This window comes from Melopsittacus undulatus, chromosome 8 (genome assembly GCF_012275295.1).
Source record: "Melopsittacus undulatus isolate bMelUnd1 chromosome 8, bMelUnd1.mat.Z, whole genome shotgun sequence".
Classification (NCBI taxonomy): Eukaryota; Metazoa; Chordata; class Aves; order Psittaciformes; family Psittaculidae; genus Melopsittacus; species Melopsittacus undulatus.
In genome coordinates, this window is record NC_047534.1 from 6,848,917 (window position 1) to 6,871,417 (window position 22,501).

The 22,501-nt window shown below is 40.5% G+C and overlaps 2 long non-coding RNA genes across 2 annotated transcripts in view; one reads left to right on the forward strand and one right to left on the reverse strand.

The window, feature by feature from the left end:
- The window catches only part of LOC115945868 (uncharacterized), a 33,747-nt gene extending 23,841 nt beyond the window's left edge, over nt 1-9,906 (forward strand). Inside the window, exon 3 of the long non-coding RNA XR_004080064.2 lies at nt 9,786-9,906. This is a non-coding gene — a long non-coding RNA (uncharacterized lncRNA). The remainder of the gene's footprint in view (nt 1-9,785) is intronic.
- A 6,347-nt stretch (nt 9,907-16,253) lies between these two features.
- On the reverse strand, nt 16,254-21,030 carry LOC115945869 (uncharacterized). Its single transcript, XR_004080065.2, has 3 exons — nt 20,891-21,030; nt 20,509-20,689; nt 16,254-16,341 (listed from the first exon to the last, which is right to left on the reverse strand). It is a non-coding gene; the product is annotated as an uncharacterized lncRNA (long non-coding RNA).
- Nucleotides 21,031-22,501: the final 1,471 nt, after the last annotated feature.

A 22,501-nucleotide genomic window follows, 5' to 3' on the forward strand; every position in this document is an offset into this window, starting at 1 on the left:
TCTCAGGAAATCTTGGTTAAATATTAGGAAAAACTTCAACAGTGAGAACAGTTAAATATTAATAGAAATTGTCATGGGAGGTTGTGCACCTAATGCCATTGAAGGTTATTAAGAGCAGGTTAGAAAAACATCTGTTGGGAATGATGTAGGCAGAGTTGGTCCTCAGTTAGGGAAGAAATATGAATCAAATGGCCTTGCAAGTTCCCTTTCAGCCCAACTTCCTTTGTTGCTGCAATGTTGCATAGTAGTGGTTGGCAGATAAATTATAATATGTAACATAAATACAGGGTTCAGACAGGAAATATTCATGAGCAAATAAATCTCAGAATTATTAAACAGGCAAGCAAGAGAAGCATCCTTATTTTTTCTTCTTTTTTTTTAAATAAAGGCAATACATTTTCAACGAGGAGGAAATAAGGAGAAAAAAATAAACCCCAAAGAAGATGCATCAACCTGAAGATGTTCCTTGTTAAATTAAGGAATCTAGAACAAATGAAAAGTTCTTATCTTTAGGGAGAAGAGAGAGGGAAAGGAGAAGGGAAAGCACAGATATCATTAGAACAAAACCCTAAAAGAGGAAAGGGTCCTAAACAAATTAAATTATACATCTAATGAACACAAACAGACATCTACTTTCAAAAGAGATTTAACCCAATTCTTCAAAGAAAACCCAGCAGTAATTAGTAAGTGCTTTTATCTCTTCTGGATTAGAGTATCCAATAAAGCTGGATTCCTAGAGGTGATGTTCCTCCTCCCCAAAATATAAATCTTAGAAGATATTGTGTAAGCCTTTTTCTGCTTTGGCCCAATAGGATGCTTCTGATGTCTGACTGCTTGTGCTGTGCTTATTTTGTTTATCAGCAAATGAACTGTAACCAGTCCCCAAATGTAAAGATGAGAAACAGAACATTAGGAAATTGGGGCATCACCTTAGATGTTCCTATGAGTCACAGACCAGCCCCCCAAATCCTGCTGGTCTGCAGTGCTTTGAGACAATACTAAAGTGTTGTAATTCCTTCAGGAGAGTGAACTGGGATTGTAACGTGGGCAGGAAGTATGATAAGCAATAAAACTAATTTTCTGTCTCTGCTGGGGTGCATGTGCCCTGGCTGCACAGGGTGAAACCAGTCCCTCAGTTATAAAGTGCACATTGTGCAACAGCCATGATGGGAAAAAACACGTGGCTGCAGGGTACAGATCTTTATTTCAGGTAACTTTAAATCCTGAGTACAGAGCTCCTGGACAGAGCAGGATGCAGATCCCTGCAGTAACCCCAGGGCCTGGGGAAAACCCTTATTTGCTTTTAGTGGGAAGTTTCACACCAGGGCTAATGCGCCAATGACTTCAGCCTGCCACTCGGGAGCTGTTTTTATGATATGAATAAATATGCCATAAACCCATAACTGAGCACATCTCGTGCTCACATGCACTCATGCAACAAGTATTTCAATGCGTATTTGATTCTTCTTTATGCCTTTGAGTTTTCTACAGCATCCCCTGACTCTGTAAGTGAAATGGGAGGCTGGTGGTTTAAGAGAGATTTGCCTGTGGGATGAGATTGTGGTACAGGGTGCTGCCTTTTTGCCATGTGGCTATAGGCAGTGAGGGTTGGAAAGCCCAGCTGGGGCAAAGATTTTGCAGTCTGCTGCTCTTCGAGGGGAAAAATAGAAAACAAGAATCACTCATCCCTGGAAATATAGGTCACAGTGGAAAAATACAACTTGGAAAAACTGAAGACTAGTTCACGTGCTGCTGCCTTTGAGCTTTCAGCCAATAGACATTGTACTGGTAGCTCAAAGTCTGCTCACTGAGCTGAGTGGATGTTGAGCACCCAGATAAAGAGTGGCAAACATTGCCAGAAATTTTCTCCAGCCAGTTCCTTCAGTCCAGACATGCTCATCACTCTTCTATGGGTTTAGACATTCCCAATGGGTAGCTTCTTTTTCTTCAGTTCCCTTGTTTTGAAAGACTAAGTCTGTCTGTTTCAGCAGAGTTACCCAGGCTCTGAGCTGTCAGCAAGGTTCATATTGGTAGCATTAATCATCTGGTAGTTGCTGTTCTTTCATTTCCTTTTGCTAACTTGTGTTCTCAGCTGCCTTTCTCTGCTTTGAAGGCAGAGAGCTCTCTGATTGACCTGTATGAGCAGGAAGAATAAGAGGCAGCCTTAGGCAGAGCGTGGGAAGGGAGACCTGCCCCTGTTGCCAGCAGCCCTGCTGGTCCCATTGGGGTTTTAGTTACACTAGAGGTGTGGAGCAGCTCCAGCCATCACTAACTCCTCACCAGTAACTGTTTCTGCAAGCTTGGGTGTCTCTGTAGCACACAGTCTAGCGGGTGGTGGGATGCTGCTTCTGAATGAAAACTTGTCACTTGCCCAGACTTACAGCCATGTAACCCCACTGCTGTTCAAAGGGTTGCAGCCTCCCCCTCCATCAGCCTGGTAGCTCACAGTTACTGACTGCAAAGTCAAATACCCTCACCTTCCCAGTTTTTTAACTTGCATAAATACATCATGTATAAGTTAGTGTTTGGTTTATGTTTTCATTTTTCCAGATGCATACCTGAGCAAGAAGGTACGTTTGTTTGTTCACCACAGTTATCACAGAAGACATATAGTTCTGTGACCCTTGTTTGCACATCTTTCTTTTTTCTATTTCTACTTCTAACATCTTTCCCCTCATTATTGAGATAAATTCTTCAGATTATATGGGCTTGAAGTAATTTTTGGAAAACATATTATTATTCTTGAGATAAGTTCCTGTCATTAGTAACTGGGGTGGTTATTAGCAATACAGTCATTGAATGTTTATACAGTTTTGGATGTGCACAGTACCTTCTAAACAGTTCCAAAGAGCAACAAACTATTGCTGTTATGTTATTGAGGAGAAAAATCACAAGTCAGCAGCTGTGATCACTGCCTCCTCTTTCAAGATGAAATAACATTTGTTTAAACCAATATCCTCTTCCAAACTAAACCAAAGCATTGTGCCACTTTCCAAGCCACAGGTACATGTAAGGTAATATAGGCTGTCCTGGAAGCACACTTAATCCCATAGTTTTTTAAAAGTATAAAGGAGGAAGAATGAATGAGTGAGAAAATACCATGGGAGGAGCGGGTTGGAGCTCAGTGCTGAGCCTGGACATGCAATGGGAACGTGCCTTCACATTTTTTCCTTTCCAAGTCAAAACGTGTAGCAGAACTGGCAGTAAATTATTAATTTATTTCTATGCTTTCAACTCCATAGCCAAAGCAGTGAGAGGCACAGCATGGCCACATATGAAGGCTGTCTTCATGATGCAGAGGGTTGTCTGCATTGGAAATGCAGAAACATGTCACAGCCCAGATGCACCCAGGCACAACAAGCAGAGCTGGAAGCCCTGGATCACCAACCCACCATTGGTCTGCTAGCACTGCTCATTTTTCTCCTTCTTTCTCTGTTTTCAGGATGTATGTCCCTGTGATGCTGCAGCAGAGGTGACAGCCACCTGAGGAAAGGTGGGTGGTGATGTCCCAGTGACAAGCTGACCAACAAAATCAGAAGCAAGATTTAAAATGCCCATCTCTTCTCTACAGCACATGTACAAACTAATGCTCTCTGCATATTTGCAGGTATGTGTCTAAAGCAAGGCAGCATCCAGCTAGAGGAGCCTATATCCTTAAAAGTTAAGTTCTCCCCTGTGATAAACTGTTGAGCTTGATATAGCCATTGGTAGGGCTCATTCCCTGCCACGGGTTATGTGTGGAAGCAGCCAGGACAGCCAGTATTTGGTTTTGCAATTACAGTGTCTGGCATGGAGTGGTTGTCTCAAGTGCCTGGGATTTTTTTACATTTATTTATTTATATTTCTATTTTTATGTAAGCGATGTGGTAGCTCTCCCATGTATTTATCAGTGTAGTGCCAAAGTGGCACTATTTTTGCAACAAGAAAACTAGGTCTCATTTAACTTTGTTTGCAAGGTAAAACTGGTAAATAAAACTTTAACAGACTGAAATCCATGAAGGTGAAGGCAGATTGTTGAGGTTTAGGGATCAGATGTGTCTGCTCTAGCTACTTTAACTGCATGTCAAAAAGTAGAAAGCCTAAAAATACATTCCTAAAAGTCTTATTCCTAGACCAGCTTCAGAGAAGCAGACTTTAACCCAGCAAGAGGAAGTGCCGCATTACCGACCTGTACCAGGAGCTCCCTTGTCCTGAGGCCAAAGCTGGTCTTAAAAGCACAGACCAAGCAGGGTTAAGCCTTCCCAAAACCAGTGTTTCTCTGAAACAAATTGAACTCCTCACAAGTGGTCAGCAGTCCTCAGCAATGAGATGCTGAGCAGTCAGACCAGGCACTGCTTCTCTCTGCTGTGTCCTTGCACTTATTATATCCTCTGCAGAAGGCAGCATTTCTGGCTCTGCTGCAGCATTAGATAATGCTCAGTGGCTGCTGTTGCTGCTTTCCCATAATTACCAGAAACATTGCTTTAAGAAGTTACAACTTCCTGGAATGATGTGAAAAATGAACCGTTTAGAACACCAGTGAGTAATAGGTAATTGCAGGCTGAGGCATCTTTAATCACTTTCAACCTTAAGTACGTTTTTGAAGAGTTTAGCTCCTTATTACCTTGCAGATCTTGATGGAGTTGTATCTTTCTGGTAGCCTAGATTAGAAGTGAATAAAGGATTTTGCATACAGGGGGTACAGGTTGGCAGTTAGAGCACAGCCTGATCCACAGGGGCTCAACTCCCTGCTCTGCTGGGGGCTTTTGTATGGCCATAGGAAAGTTATGGAGAGGTTTGTGTGTGGAGGGACTATAGTACTGCAGCTCCTACTGTTTCAGGTCCCCTAAAACCCTGGTCCTGTGAAATCTAATCCCTAAGGCATATCAATGTGGAATGAGGAAAAAGTGTGACCTAGGACAGGCTGTGTAGACTCAGAATTATGGATGTTAGCAGAAAAGATTGCACATCAGCTCCATTGCTGCCCAGAGAAAGGTGCTGCACTACTTCTGTGACCTCTAGCCAAAAGCCCACTAAGCTGTTTTGTAATTGAGCTCTGCATTTCCTGCAGTACAAATTCTGATCTATAAAATTAAGAAGATCATCTTACGTACACAGGTAAATGTATTGATACAATTTGCTCAGCGCTCTCTTTTAAGTGGTGCATATGTAGACATTAAACAGATAAAGAGTGAAATGAATGTTTTCTTTTTAATTAATATGCCTTTTTTTCCAAGCTTGGGCACACTCTGTCCCTGCACAATGTGGAATCTAGGAGTAACCAGGATTAGAGTGACCGAGTTTCCTTTGCAGATGTTTCCCAGGCCCCTACAGTAATGCCATTCCCATGCTTGTCCCAGTCTTATCCCATCTGCTGGCTGCTCTTTCTCCCCCAGCATGACCATTGACCAGCATGTTCTCAGCTATAGCGATGCTTCTGCCTGTAACTTTGCAAGCAAAGAAACCACACCACCTGGCTGTGGTGAAGAGATGAAGCCGTGCTCCAGCCACAGGCAAATACCATCATCCTTCATTGCATCTTCCTGAGAGGTATGTGTCAAGCAGCAGAACATGCACAATCTGCATGCTGCAACCTAACTCACTGGCTTAACACCTCTTACACTGTTTTATAATTCCCATTCCTACCATCCATCTGCAAATGCCCTGAATTCATTACCAGCATTTTGATGAAAACTGTTTTTCTCCCACTTAAAATATTTCCAGATACATTTTCCCACTGCATTGCTCCAGACATCTCCTGCCAGCAAATGGAGTTCTCTTTCCCCTCCTCCTGTGGTAGTGAAAGCCTGAACAGCAAGGACCCCTGCTCATAGCACGCTTCCCTGTGTATCACTACCTCACTGAGCATCTGAACCCCATATGCTGTTTCACAGTCACCTTTTGGGGGAGCAAAGGGATGGACAGCAGCCCAAGGGTTTTTAATTTGGATTTATATTGCTGGAGCAGGGAAGGGCAGTGTTTAAAAGACTCCCTGCACCACCAGGAACCTGGCCATGTCTATGACTGGCATTTGCACTGCTAATGAGACCATTTCTATTGTAATGAACTCATTACTATTTTTATTGCTATTGTATTTTGCATGTTTCACAAATCATGCAGGGAGCTGATTTTTATTTCCACTTTATCTGTCTACCTTGGAAACTCTCAGGGCAATCCCAGTGTCTGCATAAAACAGATGAATGAATTAAGCCCTGTGGAGAGACTGAGGAGGGGTGGCTGCTCTTAACTGGTCATAGGGGGCGAAGGAGAGAAAGGGGAGGATTGCGTTGTGCCTGGAAACTGATTCAGTAAGGAATTCTCATGCTGCTCTGAAATCCAGTGACAAGACATTTTTATGGATGTATCTCTTATTCAGGAACGTTTGCACCAAATTAGTCTGTTCCTAAGAGGATGCTTGGCATATATATTATGCTCTTTGTCAACAGTGTCTTCCAAATATTGATTTGGATCAGACTTTGTTTCTCTGCCATTTTGCAGTATTTTGCTTTAATAAGCTTTGGATATGATACGGAAAAGTTCTGGCTGTGCAGCAATGTTCAAGTTCCCAGAGTTGCTCAACTAGCTGATTCATGTCCCTTGAGCTACTCCTTTCCCTTTTTGTGCTCCAAATGTATGTGCAGTAGGGCAGTCCCCAGAGACAGCTCTTGCTGGCTTCCAGTGATCCAGTTGGCTTGGGTTGCTTTGGCTTCAGCTCCTTACCATTACCTATTCCAGTTGGCTTCTCAGCAGCCACTGCCTCAGCTTTAACTCTTAGTGAATAGCCAATACCCTGGAAATAATCCTCTGCTAACTTCAAGCCACTTAGCTTCAATAGTCACCATGAGATGCATCTCAGAGAGGGAATCAAAATGGGTAACTTCACAACGACCCTGTGGAAGCTTCCAGAAATCTCTGGAGTGCAAATCACTGTGAATCAGCTGCTGGAAAATCATATTGCTAGACTATATTACTGCCACTGATAGGTGTCACTGTACCAGTTTCCTACAGAGCAGAGAAGACATTAGGATGCATAGCTATGGTAGTGGTTGAGCCTTGCTCTGAGCTTGTGCTAAAGGCTGTAATTCCATTGATGTGGTTAAGAGGGGGTGTAATCTGGGATGTTAATGTGGATGTTACTGTCCTAGAAAAGCATGCTTTATCCTCGGCAGAGGGGAGAGGTATCCAGTGTGGATATGGCTACCTGCCACACTGGATTCTTCATCAAAATAACAAACCTTTGTCCAGACCCATTTCTTTTCCTTGCCTACACAATTTGGGTATTTTCAGCTAACTCTTTTGCAAAGTCCAAGAATTGCTTAAGAAAATTAATTGCCATGAAAGAACACGAACTACAAAAAAAGTAGGTGTGTACATCTGCTTGGTGTTGGAGCTACTAAGCTACATTTTGAATCTCAGGTTTGTTATTTTGGTAGTTTGAAGTTGTAACTATTTGACAAGCTCCTTCTGTCTCACTTATTTCCTCTGTGTCCTCTGGCTGCTGAGACATCATCACTCTTTCAAGCCCAGGGTTAGGGCTGGCCTGTTTATTACTCTGTAGACTTTGATGGCATCTGGCAGTAGTACTGCCAGCTGTTGCAGAGAAAAAGAAGCAAGAAAGAAATCAGATTAAAATAAATATACAAATAAAACCAGGTGACTGGGTTGTTCAAAGACTCAGTCCTCACAAATTCATATTGAAGGGAAATTTAGATGCAAAACTTCTATGCCTTTCAGATGAACCTTCTGCTACCTTGCTTAGATAGCTCACCAAGGGCACAGGAGACAGAAATAATGGATAGATACAGAGACACACAAGTACATACTGCCTCTCCTTCAGGAACTGAGTAATTACTTAAGTGAACCTAAAGCCTTTCCCCCCTGCCCCCAGCATCTTAGAAATGTCCCTGAGTTGTTGTTCTTTTATGAGCTTTGTGCTGTGCTGATATTTTATGTTTAATAATGTGTGGAGTGAAATAGGAGAATTAGCAAGAATTTTGCTTCTGGCGAGATTATCTATCCTATCCACCTCTGGCTGGCTGTAACAAGTGTCTTTTCTGAAGATGTCTGTGGGTGCTTTGGGGTTTGTGACAAACTGCTGTGGGATTTGACTCCTGCTGCACAAACCAGCAGGAGTCAGCTGAAGTTGCTGCCTTCCTTAGGAAGTTGTGAGAAGGGGAAAGAAACATAGTGGAGCAAACTGTCACCCTTTAAACTGGTTGTGTACAACCAAAATCTCAAGGATATGTGTATATATATACACCAGATACATATATATGTATGTATATATATATGTATATATATACACCAGAATAATGTAAATAGCCACTCATCAGTCTCTCCTCTGCAGAGCTGCTACAAGCTTCAAAAAGAAGCTTTTTCCTTCCACCTACTCTCTAATTCTACCTTTTCTCCATGAGTCTGACTCCTCTTGATGGGTTCCCCTCAACTTGTTAGTACTTTTGCAAGCAAGTAAGTGTTGGATACCAAGATCACTGTAAAATATACATATAACTTATTTCTTGCTGCAGGTTAATAAATGGTGCAATAGAGAAAATGCAAAGAAGAGACTTATCCAGGCTGTTTTGGGGGGGGGGGGGGGGGGGGGCTTTTTGGTTTGATTTGGTTCGTTTTTTCCAGGGACTGGCAAGTATTCATATGTAACTGCTGTACTGAGAACCTCAGTGTCTGATCCCAGCTGGAATCTAGAAGGATGACGGAAAATGTTGGGCACATCTTTTGCAAAATGTAAGAGGGTTTTGGTAAAGGAAATACCAAAGCAGGTTATGAGGATGGAAAAATCCTCATATTAGCAGGTGATGGTTAAATCTTCCTTTTCACAATTTCTTTGTATATTTATTGTAGCTATTACCAGAACTCCCTCAGTTATCCAGTCCCTGGGGTTCAGTACATCTCACATTGCAACTTACCTGAAATGCCTGTATCGCACAGTGCACAGGAGTGATGCAGGGGATGACAGTGACAGGGTAGCCAGCATATAAAATAGTCAGGAATTCCAATAATATGATGACAGTTTAACTTTATTTTTAGGATGGGATGGACAGGTGATAATTGAGCAGTGCTGTGTCCAGTTAAACAATGGTGAAGACAATGACAAACTGATGTCATTGCTGACTGAAGACAATGTTCTGGTCCTGTATGGCATTTCTGACATGCAATGATCCAAGTGTCATCTTGTGCTCATTTTTCCATGGCTCATTGCTCTCTCTTCTGATTATTTTGGCTCTTGGCTCATGACAGAAGGAGGATAAAATGTCACCCTAAGATACTTCTGTAATAGTCCCTATTGTGCTTTTCTTTTTCCTTTAAATGAATTAAAGTGTTTAATAGACCTAAGGTATTACTCAGTAACTGCAGTAAGAGATAGCTCCAAAACCAGGCTAAGCACCAATATCTGTGAGTGCCAGTGGGCCATGATTCTAAATACTCCTACTGAAGATGAGGGCAAAGAGTCAAAAGAGGCTGACTGGAGCAACCATATTTTTGGAAAGTCAGTGCCCCCTGTATTTTTGCACAGTTTGTTTTCTTTCCTTTCCTTGCAAGTGGGGGAATGTTGTGCTTTATTCCTCTGAATTACAGTTGAGAGTTAGCTATGCTATCAATTTGAATTTGGGACAGTAGAAAGTTACTGTGCATTAATGCTTATTGGACTTGACCTGATGACCCATTATCTTGCAGAAGATGGCTTATAGCTTTCATCTGTGACCTGGACTGGCCTAATTCTTGCAATTCCAAGAGAAGCAGTAGTGTAGTTAAGGTCCTAGTTTACATTTGTTCATTTTTTATAGGTCCTCAGCAATGAAGAGGTACTGCAGTGCAGCATTTCCCTGGATTACGCTGCCACCTTTGTCAAACCAGAACATCAAAGGTACAAATCTTCTGCAAACTTTTGGCCTCATTTCAGCCAGTTTATGTGATATCTGAAATACATTCAGCAGCAAATTGCACTGGAAGCTGTTGTTTTGGATTTTCTATTTATGCAATGCAAGTTGATGTGAATTTGAATGCAGATCAGTGATCTTGTCAGAGTTGCCATGGGTAATTATATACAGACATAGAATGTCTTCCTCTAGACCATATCTATGGATGTTCTGCCTACAAAACTGAAGTTCAGATCCCACAGGTAAGATTTTTTTTTAAACATGGTCCTATGCTTATGGATTCTCCATTTTGCATGCTTAATTCAGCAATCAAAATCAAACATGGCCTTGAGCTCCCCCAGATAAAACCAACTCTCCAAATTGACTCATACTGTTCTATTAAGTCACACTGGTGAATTTCCTAGCTAGCCAACTGTGCCGTTTAATTAGGGTGCCTTTCCAAATCACCTTCAATAGCAGTGTTGTAACATATGGGTTGAGATTTAGCCATACGGTCCAAACACAGAAACAAAGCATAGCACTAATTGTCTGAACACACAGAGAGCTATAGCACACAGGCTGTGTGTTCGGATAGGCAGAGATGGGAAGACATGTCCTGCTTTGTAGGAACAGTGTATTTATTTATATTTCTTATATAATCTACAAGTTCATAATGAAATAGAATAGAATGAATGGAAAGAGATGTTCAGAGCTTAAAATCCACCTGCATTGGTCGCTTATCTACTTGACATGGGTTATCCTAGGAACTGCAGTGCTGCCTTTGAACTAAACTCCAAAGTGTTGAAGGAAGGATAGACACACAGCAAAGGCTTTGCTTTGGATGGACTATTTCTAAAATACAGTTTCCTTCTACTTAGAAGGTTCAACTGAATCGGTGCTGCCAGGTTGCAAAGAATTATTGCCTTTTCCTGTATTCATGGCAGACCAAATCCTACAACCCTCTAAAAGCACAGTCTGCACTTGTAAATACACCTTAAAAGTGGAAAGTTTATTCAACAAGGAATAAATAACCCTCAAGCAGAACATTTCCTTTCCTTCTTTATGCAAAGGCAACCATTTATTTTCTTCCACTATGTAAGGCCAAGGGACTGCACTCCAGTCTGTCAATTTGATAGCATAACATAGCAAACAGGTAGCACTGGCAAAAGAGAAGCTGTTACTTCAGATAAATTAATGATACTTTTATAAAGAACATGGAGCTCTATGAAGCACTAAGATACATAGATCAAAAAATACATTAATCTGAGTATGTACAAGTCTAGTTTCAGGGATGATTTGTGTGCCATACACAATCAGCTCTGAGATTAAGAAAAACAGGTTAGTTATATGAGTTGTGGTTATCCAAGAAGTTGGAGGGTGTTTCTCTGAGATTGTCAGTAAAATCCTATGAAAACCTATTCCTAATTTATTAATTCAAAATAGTGTCCATGGCAAGGGCCATTTATTCTTCAGTATTTCCAGGGCTCCCTGGCAATGATGTTAATGACAAATATGTCTTTAACATTACTTAATTTTTACTAAGACAACATAAAACTGTTTGGCCCCTAACAGGAAGAGTTAATCAGAGTTTTAACATCTTATCATCTTAGAGTTGCTTATTACACTCCTTCACTTTAAGCTTGTATTGGAAAGGGATACTGGATGCTTGCCATACTTCTCAGAATCAGACCCTGAGTAGAAGTCTTGAATTGTGCATGCGACATTTGCTTTGGAAATCCCTGTGTATCCATCAGAGATTTTTCCCTGTTTTAATATCAATGTCCTTATCTGGATTAAGCTGAAGACAGTAAAAATATCCCAATTCAAATTTGTCAAGTAACTCCCTCTCTTTGTTTTCTCTTTGCTATTAAACACAAATACAAATAGAATAAGGACAAAGAAAGAAATTCAAGGTGGAAATTTTGGCCTTTCAGGGAAGATTAAATTTTGGTTGCCTGCTAACTGTCCCACATTCAAAGGACTGTGGGAACCACAAAGTTTTGGGGGCTGGAAATCTCAAATCCCCTTTTAGTAGGAAAATAGCATCATGTTCAGACCCCCTTTGCATGGGATGTTTGCTCTAGCCTTCAGTCTCCTGGGACAGGTAAGCAAATGATTTTGCATATGACATCAGGGATCCCCTCCTGTTGAGGTAAAAATGAATCTGTTGTTGAGTTTTATGGCATGAGAACCCTCTTTTCCTCTCCTTATTGCCCTGGAAGGGAGAAACCAGAATTCTCCTACTTTTTTCTTAGGTAGTTTTTCAGATAAACAGTCTGTCTTTCTCCCTTTTGCAATCCCATTGGTGAGTTTCATTTGGCTAAGCAGGAGTTCAGGGTGTACCATGGGGCTCAGAGGGAGGAAAAGGGGGAGAAATCCTTCCAGGAAAAAGAAAGCAAGCAAAGGATTTCATCCAAGGAGTTCCCTGAATCCAGAAAGCCTATGATGATTTCAGTTCACTAACAGCTCAACTGAAGGACATCAATATTAATTTTTTCCCCAGGAAAATCTTTATGCCAATATTAGTGAACGTGAAGGTAGGATATAATGGATATTTTGATCAGCTAATTACTTGTGATTCAATCCCAGTTCTTTCAAAAGTAACTAATGTGGAGTGCACAAGAATCCTTATTTGTTTCCTGCCATGTCACACGCTGGGCAAGATTTTCCTGCTTCAGTTCCTTGGCCATAGGAATCCTGCAGTCGTCAACACCTGGGGGTCTTCCCATTTCAGTCACTTCATTACCCTCCACCTGTCTTTTCAATCCGTGCAGGCCAAGAAAGCCTTCCTGAATGTGACTAACATTTAAAACATAGCTGGATGTTTCACAAGATTTGTAGCTGTGAGCAAGATGTTGATTCAATTAATAACAGACCCCCTCCCACTGAGTTGTTTCCACAACCTAATTCAAATTTTAACCCTGTAATTCTGATGCTGTGAATTTCCTGATTCATTTTATGGTTTTTTTTGGGGGGGTAATATGTTCAAAAAGAATAGATGTAATCTATAGATCCAAACTGAGATTACTGAAAGGTCACACACCCTCCCCTCAACTCTGCTCATCCTCACAGTATCTCATTTCTTTTCAACAGCAGCAAAGCCTGAATTTTCATATTATTTGTTATATTTAGGGCAGATGACCTACCCAGCTAGAATCAGGGATTAGGAATTCATTTTCTAAGGCATTATGCAAAAATATAACTAAAATCTGACCCTGCCTCAAACTCTTTATGTCCACTTGTATGTAACTGCAAAATCAAGTCTAGAATGTGGAGAGAAGAAAATACAATTGATGCTAGCACACATTTTGGGATTATCATGATTTTTTAATGATTTTTCTTTTCTGCATGAGAGCTTCTGTACACAGAAACCTTGAAATAATGGATGGCTCCTTCGCAAATTCTGATATTTTGTACCAAACAAGATTACTCAGGAGCAACAAGAATAGACCCCCAGCTGCTGTCTGCTGCTAGAAACCTTTTAAATGGATAAGGACATAGAGCCACTTGGTAATTACAAGGAAGGAAGACCACATGGTTTAAAGTGACCCGTTAGTAATCAATTACTGCTGTGAAAATTTTCATCCTGGCTCTAGAGTATGTGTGGGAAAATCAAAAGCGTGTGTAAATAAAAAACCTCCAGCATTGTTTCATATATGGAAAAAAACGGAAGTTCATTCAGAAATGAATAGCGTAGACAGCACATTCTGAAGTCCCTCCGTTTTAAAATACCTACTTTAATTGTATCAATCTTTTAATATAATTAAGAATATGAGAGTAATCAATTTTCCTTTCATTGCAGAACTTTTCGTGTGCATTTGGAACCATTTTTTATCTGGTTTGCTTCCACAGCTTCAATCTTAAAGGTCGTCTTGTTTTATCAAGATATCATTTTGTGACAGCTTTTTTAGTATTCTCAGTGGTACTAACAGCACGCAGTGGCTGATCTTTCTTCAGAAATGGTAAAGGAAGTAAGTAGTGTATGCATATAACCTAAAAATAATGGCTATTCCTTTCGCATTTGAATTTGGCACTAATTAGCTGGTATTTTTCATGTATGTATTTAGAACACAAGGAACAGCTCTGGCTTTGGGTAGATTTTGTCACTGAATTTGAGGAAATAAAACAACTTTCTTAACCTCAGAAAAAGAAGACAACTGAATGCCATAAATGCTGCAACAAATGAAATTGTGATTTTAAAATTCAATACCATTGAGAACGATAATAGGATGAAACCATTTCTGAAATGTGAAAGAGCCCAGATAGTCCATTGATAGCTGCATACATGAGAACACACAGAAACAAAGTAGAACAATACTCATTTTCTGCATTAGTAGAAACAAATCACCTTTTGAGAAGAGGCAGGCAGCACTTAGTCATGTTCTCAATGGCTGCCCACTTGCTGTTGGAACTGGTGGCTGCAGAGCAGCATGCATTTTGCAGTATTCTAAAAGGACATTGGTGTGAGGTCTTCTGCCTAAGTAGTAACAGATCTCCAGTTTCTCAGCAGTCCTTCTAGCTGTGAAACTTTTCTTTTTCCTTCTTTAAATTTACCTGCAACAGCACTGTCCCTGTTTATAGACAGTTCTTTCCATCCAATACCACTAAAAATGGCTGTAAGAAGAGCAAGGGTGGAAAAAGAATTGAGAAGATGGTGTCCCAGGGCATACTGTTAGTTTGCCTCTTTGAAGGTAAGAGAACAGGTCAGGAGTAAATGCTTTATAGCACTGGAAAAGTTACCAAAGCAGTAGTTTGGAGACTTTACCATAGTTAACAGATCCAAGGTTGGACCTAGCTTTTGGAGAAAGAATGGCAGGACTGAATAGAGAATGCAGAAATCTTGAATCTGTTCCCAATGCCAGCCAGGGCTCTGTGATTCACAGGGGAAAAACTCAGCCTCTCTCATTTTCCCATGCATAAACCACATGAAACTCTTTGGAGTAGGAGTGACCGCCCATGATTTCTCATTTTGTTTTTCTTAAGGGAGATTGCCCTTTGCTTGAGCTCTTATTATGACAGCAATATGAAATAGTTTGCTTCAGAGCAATTCACTGACCCACGTACTTGTTTTTCCTTGTTCTTAAGATGTTTTGAACATTTTATGCCAAAGCATTTTTTTTATTAAGCCATTTGTTTAACACTGCTGTGGTTTAAGCCCAGCCAACAACCCAGAACCATGCAGCTGCTTGCTCACTCCCACCTTCTTCTTCACCTTCTCCCAAAGGGATGGAGAGGAGAATTGAAAGAATGTCACTCCCACGGGTTGAGATAAGAACAGTCCAGTAACTAAGATATAACACAAACCACTACTGCTAGCACCAATAATGAAAATTGTAAGGGAAATAACAAGGGAGGAGTATACAACCACTCACCACCAGCCGAGTGATACCCAACCCGACTCGAGCAGCAATCTAGCCCCCGTGGGTTACTGCCACCAGTTTATATACTGGGCATGATGTGCTGTGGTATGGAATACCTCTTTGGCTAGTTTGGGTCAGGTGTCCTGTCTCTGCCTCCTCCCTGGCAGAGCATGAGACTCAGAAAGTCCTTGGTCAGAGTAAACATTACTTAGCAACAACTAAAAATATTGGTGTTATCAGCGCTGTTCCCAGGCTAGAAGTCAAAAACACAGCACTGCACCAGCTGCTAAGAAGGAGAAAAATGACTGCTACTGCTGAACCCAGGACAAATGCCTAAGAGTATTTCATATACTCTGTTTTTTCCCCAAAAAGGCTCTCACTAAGAGTCATGATATAAATATGGTTTGTAAATGAGCCATAGGCCTGGATCAATACCCTTCACCTTGCTGCCAGGTAGCATAATAACTGAAAGATGTTCTCATAATTGTAATGGGAACATAAATGTTTCACTTATGCAAGTGAAATGTATTGTTAAGTCATCTGATGAGATGAGCTTTCTGTACTTGTGGCAAAATGTGAATATTCCTAAAGCATCTTACAGTCAGCAGTTTCAGAGGACAGGTTATTTGCAAAATATCCTCCACATTATAATCCAGTGACACATAAGTCTGCTTCTCCCTAACTTCCAGCATTGTCCTTTCCAAATCCAAAGTTAAATGGATTCTACTCCAAGAGCTGAATCGTCACCTAAACTGCAGTGCCTGAGAGATTTGCTGTTGCTGAGGAAATTGGTCTTCTCCATATATCTATTGAATAATTTCCAAGGACCTATCTTCAGTGCATGGTAATACAGTATATTGCAATGTTCTAGTTTCTGGATAGTCTAATGGATGTGTAATCTTATTTTAGCAAAAACCTGGGTACTCATAGACTTACTCCCACACAGCAGTAATTTGCTGTACAAATAGTCCCCCTGAAATCAACAGGAAACCATGTGAAGGTATTAGTTAGTGTATTAAAGTATATTCATACCTCATTAGCTTATACCAGTGACTTCAGCAGTTACTTCTTGACTTCTATTGCAGTAAAGCTCAGTTCCTTTTCTGGTGGCCAACGTATTTTTTCTGTGTAATAGAAAAATGTGAAAATTCCATTTGGGCATGGTCTTTCCAATACATTTCAGGTCTCCTTCACCATGTTCATGAAATCCTGCCTGCTCAAAGGATCTTGGTCACTATGACTTAATTTTATCGTTATTCATACTTGCAGTGAACTCTTTGGTGCATAAAACACCAGCCCTGCTCCCCCACAGTGGGCTGTTGGCCAATTTTCGTCTTGGATCATTCTGGATAAGAGGGAAAAAAAAGGGTAAACCACATATATTATTTAGTGTAACTGTATTAATTTCTCAAACTGTGCTGCCCATTTCCCACTTCCCTAAGCAAACTGGAAACCAGCAGCAGGCATCATGTCCCCTGCTTGTCCTCTTGCTAGCTTCCTTTTGATCCCCTGTAATTTTTTCTCCCTGAAACTTCTGCAGATTTATGGATTTGGGGTACATGTTGCTGCTGAACAAGATCAAAATAGACATCTCTGAAAGACACAACTGCAGCTTGTCACTAGGTTTCATTTGTGTTAGAGGATGAAAACCAGGGCAGATGGAGTGATCACCCTTTGCTTTGTCGTTTAGCTTACACTCAGCATGGGAGCTGCTAATGTGAGTGGCTTTTCTTTTACATTGCTATTGTACTGTGCAACACAGTTGTCATGTTCAAATGTTATCAAAAGTACCATTCTTGCCATACCTGGACAATCCACTCATATCAAAGAGGCTTTTCAACACAGATCTGCAAACAATCTCAAATAGGACCTTTCCCTGACATATGACAAGTAAGTGCACGGATTGCCTGTTGCAAGTTAGGACTCGCAATTGCCTGCGGTGCAATGCTTCAGGATCACCTTGGCCTATCAAGAAAGGCAGTCCCAGCCGTTTCACTCTGATAAGCAAGGCCAGGGACCTTGTATAGCAGTCTGACTATTTGTAGATGCACTGCATGGACTCGAAACCATGTGTATGCTCAGCTCTCACCCAGATAAAATAGACTGTGATGAATTCCACAGTAAGAGCAGTAAAGAGAAGCTGTGTGAACAGGGTTTGGAGGACCAGATCAAATAACTCTAGAGAGCACTTGAAGCAGCCTGTCAAGAAAATGCTGTCATGCAAAAGTTTCAGTGGGTGTTTCAGCAGGCTCACTGGCCTCTCTCTTGCTCCTTATAGCAAGCTGTTGTCTCCCATGACAAGCTCTCTGCAGGCAAAAGATGCCAAAGCAGGTCAGGTGCCAAAATCAACCCCCAGTCCCTTTATTCAGTTTGTCAGATACAGCAAGTCTCTTGCCTCTGGTTTGATTTGATGTAATAGGTGTACTATAGATAAAATAGGTGCAAATAATACTTAACTTGAATCAAATGGTATGGAATCTCAATACATTAACAATGAAAGCACTTTCAGTCATCTACAGATTCAAAACCACTTTGGGAAACTAAATATAAATCTCCTTTTACTTGCATTGGCATGTGTATTTTACCCCTATTTATTAGGTAAGACTCACTCATACATGTTTAAACTGTCTCTTTTATTTGTTATGACTTAGTCCCTTTATCATAGCCTCATAGTTCTATGGAAATAACTCTCATCCAGGAAAAGCAGAACACATCAGCATTTTTGCAGCCCCAGTATGTTGAAACAACAGCAACTCTCACCCCCCCACCACCATACAATGCCACCTAACATTCACAAATGTCAATGAAGGAGTATTACCACCTAATGCATAGCAAATGATACTGTGATATTTTATGCCAAAAATACATGAGACAGAGATACAGAAATATTCAAGGAAGATATAAAAAGCTGGAAAGATAGGATGCAACCTGAATGAACAGTGGCATTGTGGTCTTGCTGAAAGCCTAAACAGAGAGCTTTTTTTTGGCTGAGTGCTGGCTCAGGGAGGCTTGGTGTTGTATATAAAAGTATTTTCTCACATTACTTGATTTCTGTGCTAAGAAGTAGGATTTTATGTTACTTTCAGAAAATAGGACTACATCAAAGATACTTGACTCATCTTTTTTTCTTCTAAGGAAATAACAAAGTTTTGTCTAACCTTTAGGGGAAAAAAGAAGTAATGTTATGGAATAACCTCACCATGTCAATTTCCTGTTTTGTTTGATGGGATGACTATGATTTAGAGGATTTCTTTATGAGACCCAATTAAATATAGAATTTATAATATTCATGCAGTTTCTGTGCCAAATATACATAGTGCTGATACAGCAGGGCTCTCAAAATATCAACCACCTGCTTGGAAGGAACAGAATTATGAATACATCTCCTTAAACAATAATTCATCATACTCAGAAGCTTAAAGTTAAGCTGCTCTAGAGCCAACACAGCTGCTTTATCATCTTATTTGGGGGATGCTGCTGACTTACTTACAATACTGGATAGCATTCTTGCAACTCATGACTAAGACAGAATTCAGGGATTCAGAACCCTAGCAAGCAGCACTGACTTTGGCATGAAGGATCCTGGCTTTCAGAGGGGAATCCAGAGTTGTGAATGCATATCCACACATCTCATACAGGGCACCAGGAAACCAAATCAGTCAGTTCAGGGAACCATCCAAAGGTAATGCATTCACAGTGTCTGAGGAAACCAGGAAAACGTTTGCATACCTCACTGAGGACTGTAGGGAAATACCCTCTCTCCAACATTCCTAGGTCAGCTAGGATACCAGCTCAAGAGTCAAGAAGACGCATTTTTCCCTAGGGAACACTGGCTGCTCTACTCAGAATAATGAAATTAGTTTTAATCTGCATGACTTTCTCATGAGATGACTTTGATCTCACATAATTTAGGTTTACAGTGTGGTTTTTTTCCCAGACAGGCTAGTGCTATGGAAGTGAAACAGACTGAAAGCACTTATAGCTGAGCTTAGACAACTTGCATACAGTCTAGGGATATATGCATCTAACAAAAATGAAATCTTAGGACCAGAATGGGGTTTTGGGGAATACAAAATAGCACCACAGCATGATAGAGACTTTAAGTCCATTTTCACTGCATGGAAGCAGAATCCTGCTGTGCCCATTCCAGACAGGTGTTACTCTAATTGGTCCTTTATAACTTAGACTTTACAGCTTTCCTCAGCAGCCAGACTCAGTAATGAAGTATCCTTCATTAGGAAGCTTTTTCAAATCTCTAATTTAAACCCTTGCTGCATGTGGAGCCAGGCACTTTTCTTGCCCCTTTGATGACTTGGACAATATTTCAGACACACCTTCTTTGCAGACTTTTTAAGAATTAGAAGACTATTGTCATGTCTTTCTATTTCCAAGCTCTACAAATTCACCACTTTCAGTTTTATCCTTATGTAAAGGAAATTTTTTCTTAACCTCTTTATGATGTCTGTTGCTGTCCTGGAAGCAGGGATACTTTAGCCTTTTCTGCCCACTTCTCACCAACTAAATGCATTTCAGGATGACCACTTCTGTGAAGTGGGCATCGAAAGCTCTCTTCGTCAATAGCTGGGGTGTCAGGAGGCCTAATGAATGTTGCTAAACTGCTTAGACACACCGGAATAAAAGCCTCCTGAGGAAATTAAAGTAGTCAGAGTATGAGAAAGTCTAACACTGCATATACAATCTGTTGAGAAATATTAATCCCATCAGTAGTATCCATGCTTTAATACAGCCGCTTATAGCAAAAAAGAAAAACACAACAAAAAAACCCCAATGAAAACCCATGATACCACCCTGCTTACTTTACCTCTAGCAGGCTCACATTATTACACAGTCTCCAAGTATTCTTTTTTGGAGCATGTTCCTGATCAAGAGCTTTTCCAGCCAAGTGGTGGATTTGTAGGTCTAGCTCTGAAATACCCAGATGTCTTTGAGGGGATCATTATTATCTAGCCTTTAAAAACAGGCCTGTTTATATTAAAGAAAATCTATGGTATTGTGAAGGCAGAGACCACCCTCTTTTCTTCAGGAAATAACCTTTAGGGTTTTAACAACTAACACTAAAGAAGAGTCTTTTCATCTCCTATTGCCTGAAGCATCAAAATGCAGTGAGGAATGTTTTCAGAAATAAAATGCAAATGCATGATGGACTCAGGATGGGGTGAGAACACAGCATGAAAGCTTCAGATTTATTTAAGATTACAAGGAGATTTGCTTATCTCATCCAGAAACCTCTTATAATTAGCATTTGCATCTCATCTACTGTCTCATTTTACCTTTTGCTCTCAAATAGTGCTGGAGGCTTGGTTCTAGGATGGCTTGCTCTGACATCTGCAACGTCTGCCTTCCTCATTTGACTGAAGCTCCATCTCAGTGATGCAGAAAATTAATTAGGGCATTTTATTTTCTTTATATGTAGACTTAAATGTTATTGCAAAGGCTGCAAATATGGTGACTCTGTGAATGAATAAAAACAAAATTAGACAAAATCATTTCTTTTGCATGATTTCTGGGGCTGATAGCAAAAACAACCATGAAAGAAGCTAAACAGAGAATCTGCTATTTTAACCATACTGGAAAAAAATCTGTGTGCCAATTAGAGAGATTACATTGCTCCAAGTGATGCAGAGAACTAAATAATCAGGCAAATATACTAACCAGATGTCACTTCATCAGATGAGAAAGAAGTATTCCATAGTGAATGGAAGATAGTCTGTGGGATACCCATTGACTCATGCATAAATTTCCCATTATTCCCATAGTCACTTCTTCTGTAGCTTTTCCTCCAGCCTTTGCTCGTGAATTCCTCCACTGTGCTTGGTGGAAAGAGTTGTTCTGTGAGTGACGACTGCTTGTTCAGCTGGGCAGTGGCCATGTGCACAGGGAATGTGGTGACTGTGTACATACTTATTGACCCCCGGTCCTGGGCACCAGCACGCACCTCATACACTCTGTTGATGCTCTATAATGAAGTATTACAATGTCAGTAGCGGAGATGCGGATTCATGTCTTCAGATTCACTCATTACAAATTTCTACAGAGCTTATCATGGCAAAACTGACATGCCACTAAAGATACAGACTAAAAAAGACATTAATAATAACAGACAATTAGGTATCATCACCTGTGCTCAGACGTTGCTCTTCAACAAGCTGCTGAAAACATTAGCCATGTTTGGGTCTTTAGAAGTCAGATATTTCATCAGATTAAAACCTTTGTGATATCAGTACTTCACTACCTGAAAAGCAGTTGTTCAACCTGTATCTACTAAATATATGTTTGAAGCTCAAGTTGATCTAATGTGAATTCATGTTCAGTTGTGCATGTGATGTTTGGATATAAACATCCTTTTCACATTGCACAATACACCCCGCTGCTATTGAGTCTTTTCTCAGCCTTAGTTACGTATCTTTATGATATTTCATCTCAGTGGCTGACGAGATAACTTAAAATGCCTGCACAAAATTTTCTGTATTTAAATTGGGCTAAAAATGCCAAACTTACTTATCTGTGTATATTCCAGTTAAATTACTTTGGCTGAGCTAACTTGCTATGGAATGGCACCTTTATCCAGAATAGGCCAAAACTTTTCCACCATGTATTGTTGGTAAGGTTAAAATAATTAGACAGATGCCAGCCCCAGACCTTGCTCACCTGGAAATCCCAGCCATGCACTGGGACACAAGTTTTACATTGCAAGCAATTCAATTCAGCGCACAAAGGAAAAAAAAAAACATCCTGCTCAGAAATCCAACATAATGCCCCTTTCTGCTCAACTTCAAGCATGTGCTGAATGCTCCCCTAACATCAGGCATTATTTTGTCCTTGTCTGCTTCAAGACAAGGGAACAAATCTCAGCCCATTTGAATTGTAACAGCTGCAATGACTTCAACAGAGTGATATTTATTCCAGCAGGAAGTCTTACCCAAAATCTTTCCAAACTGCAAGATCACTCTTATTGCATAACAGGATATTCCATATCACATTATGCTAATGCAGTAGCATGTTTTCAGCAAGCACAATCCAGTAATCCATCAACAGCACATGATGACAGTGATGACCACTATCCTCTGACTCAGCCTCCTATTCTATCTAGTAATTGTTACTGAATTCTTAAGTGCTCCATAGGTACTTCTTCATAGTGGCCACAGAATTAACAGATCTGTTAAGTTTCATGAATAAGAACTGTATTCTAAAAAAGGTAAAACATTAGCTATCTGGGGATATCTTAATCTATGAAATGCTCACTGTAGTGTAGATACTGTCCTG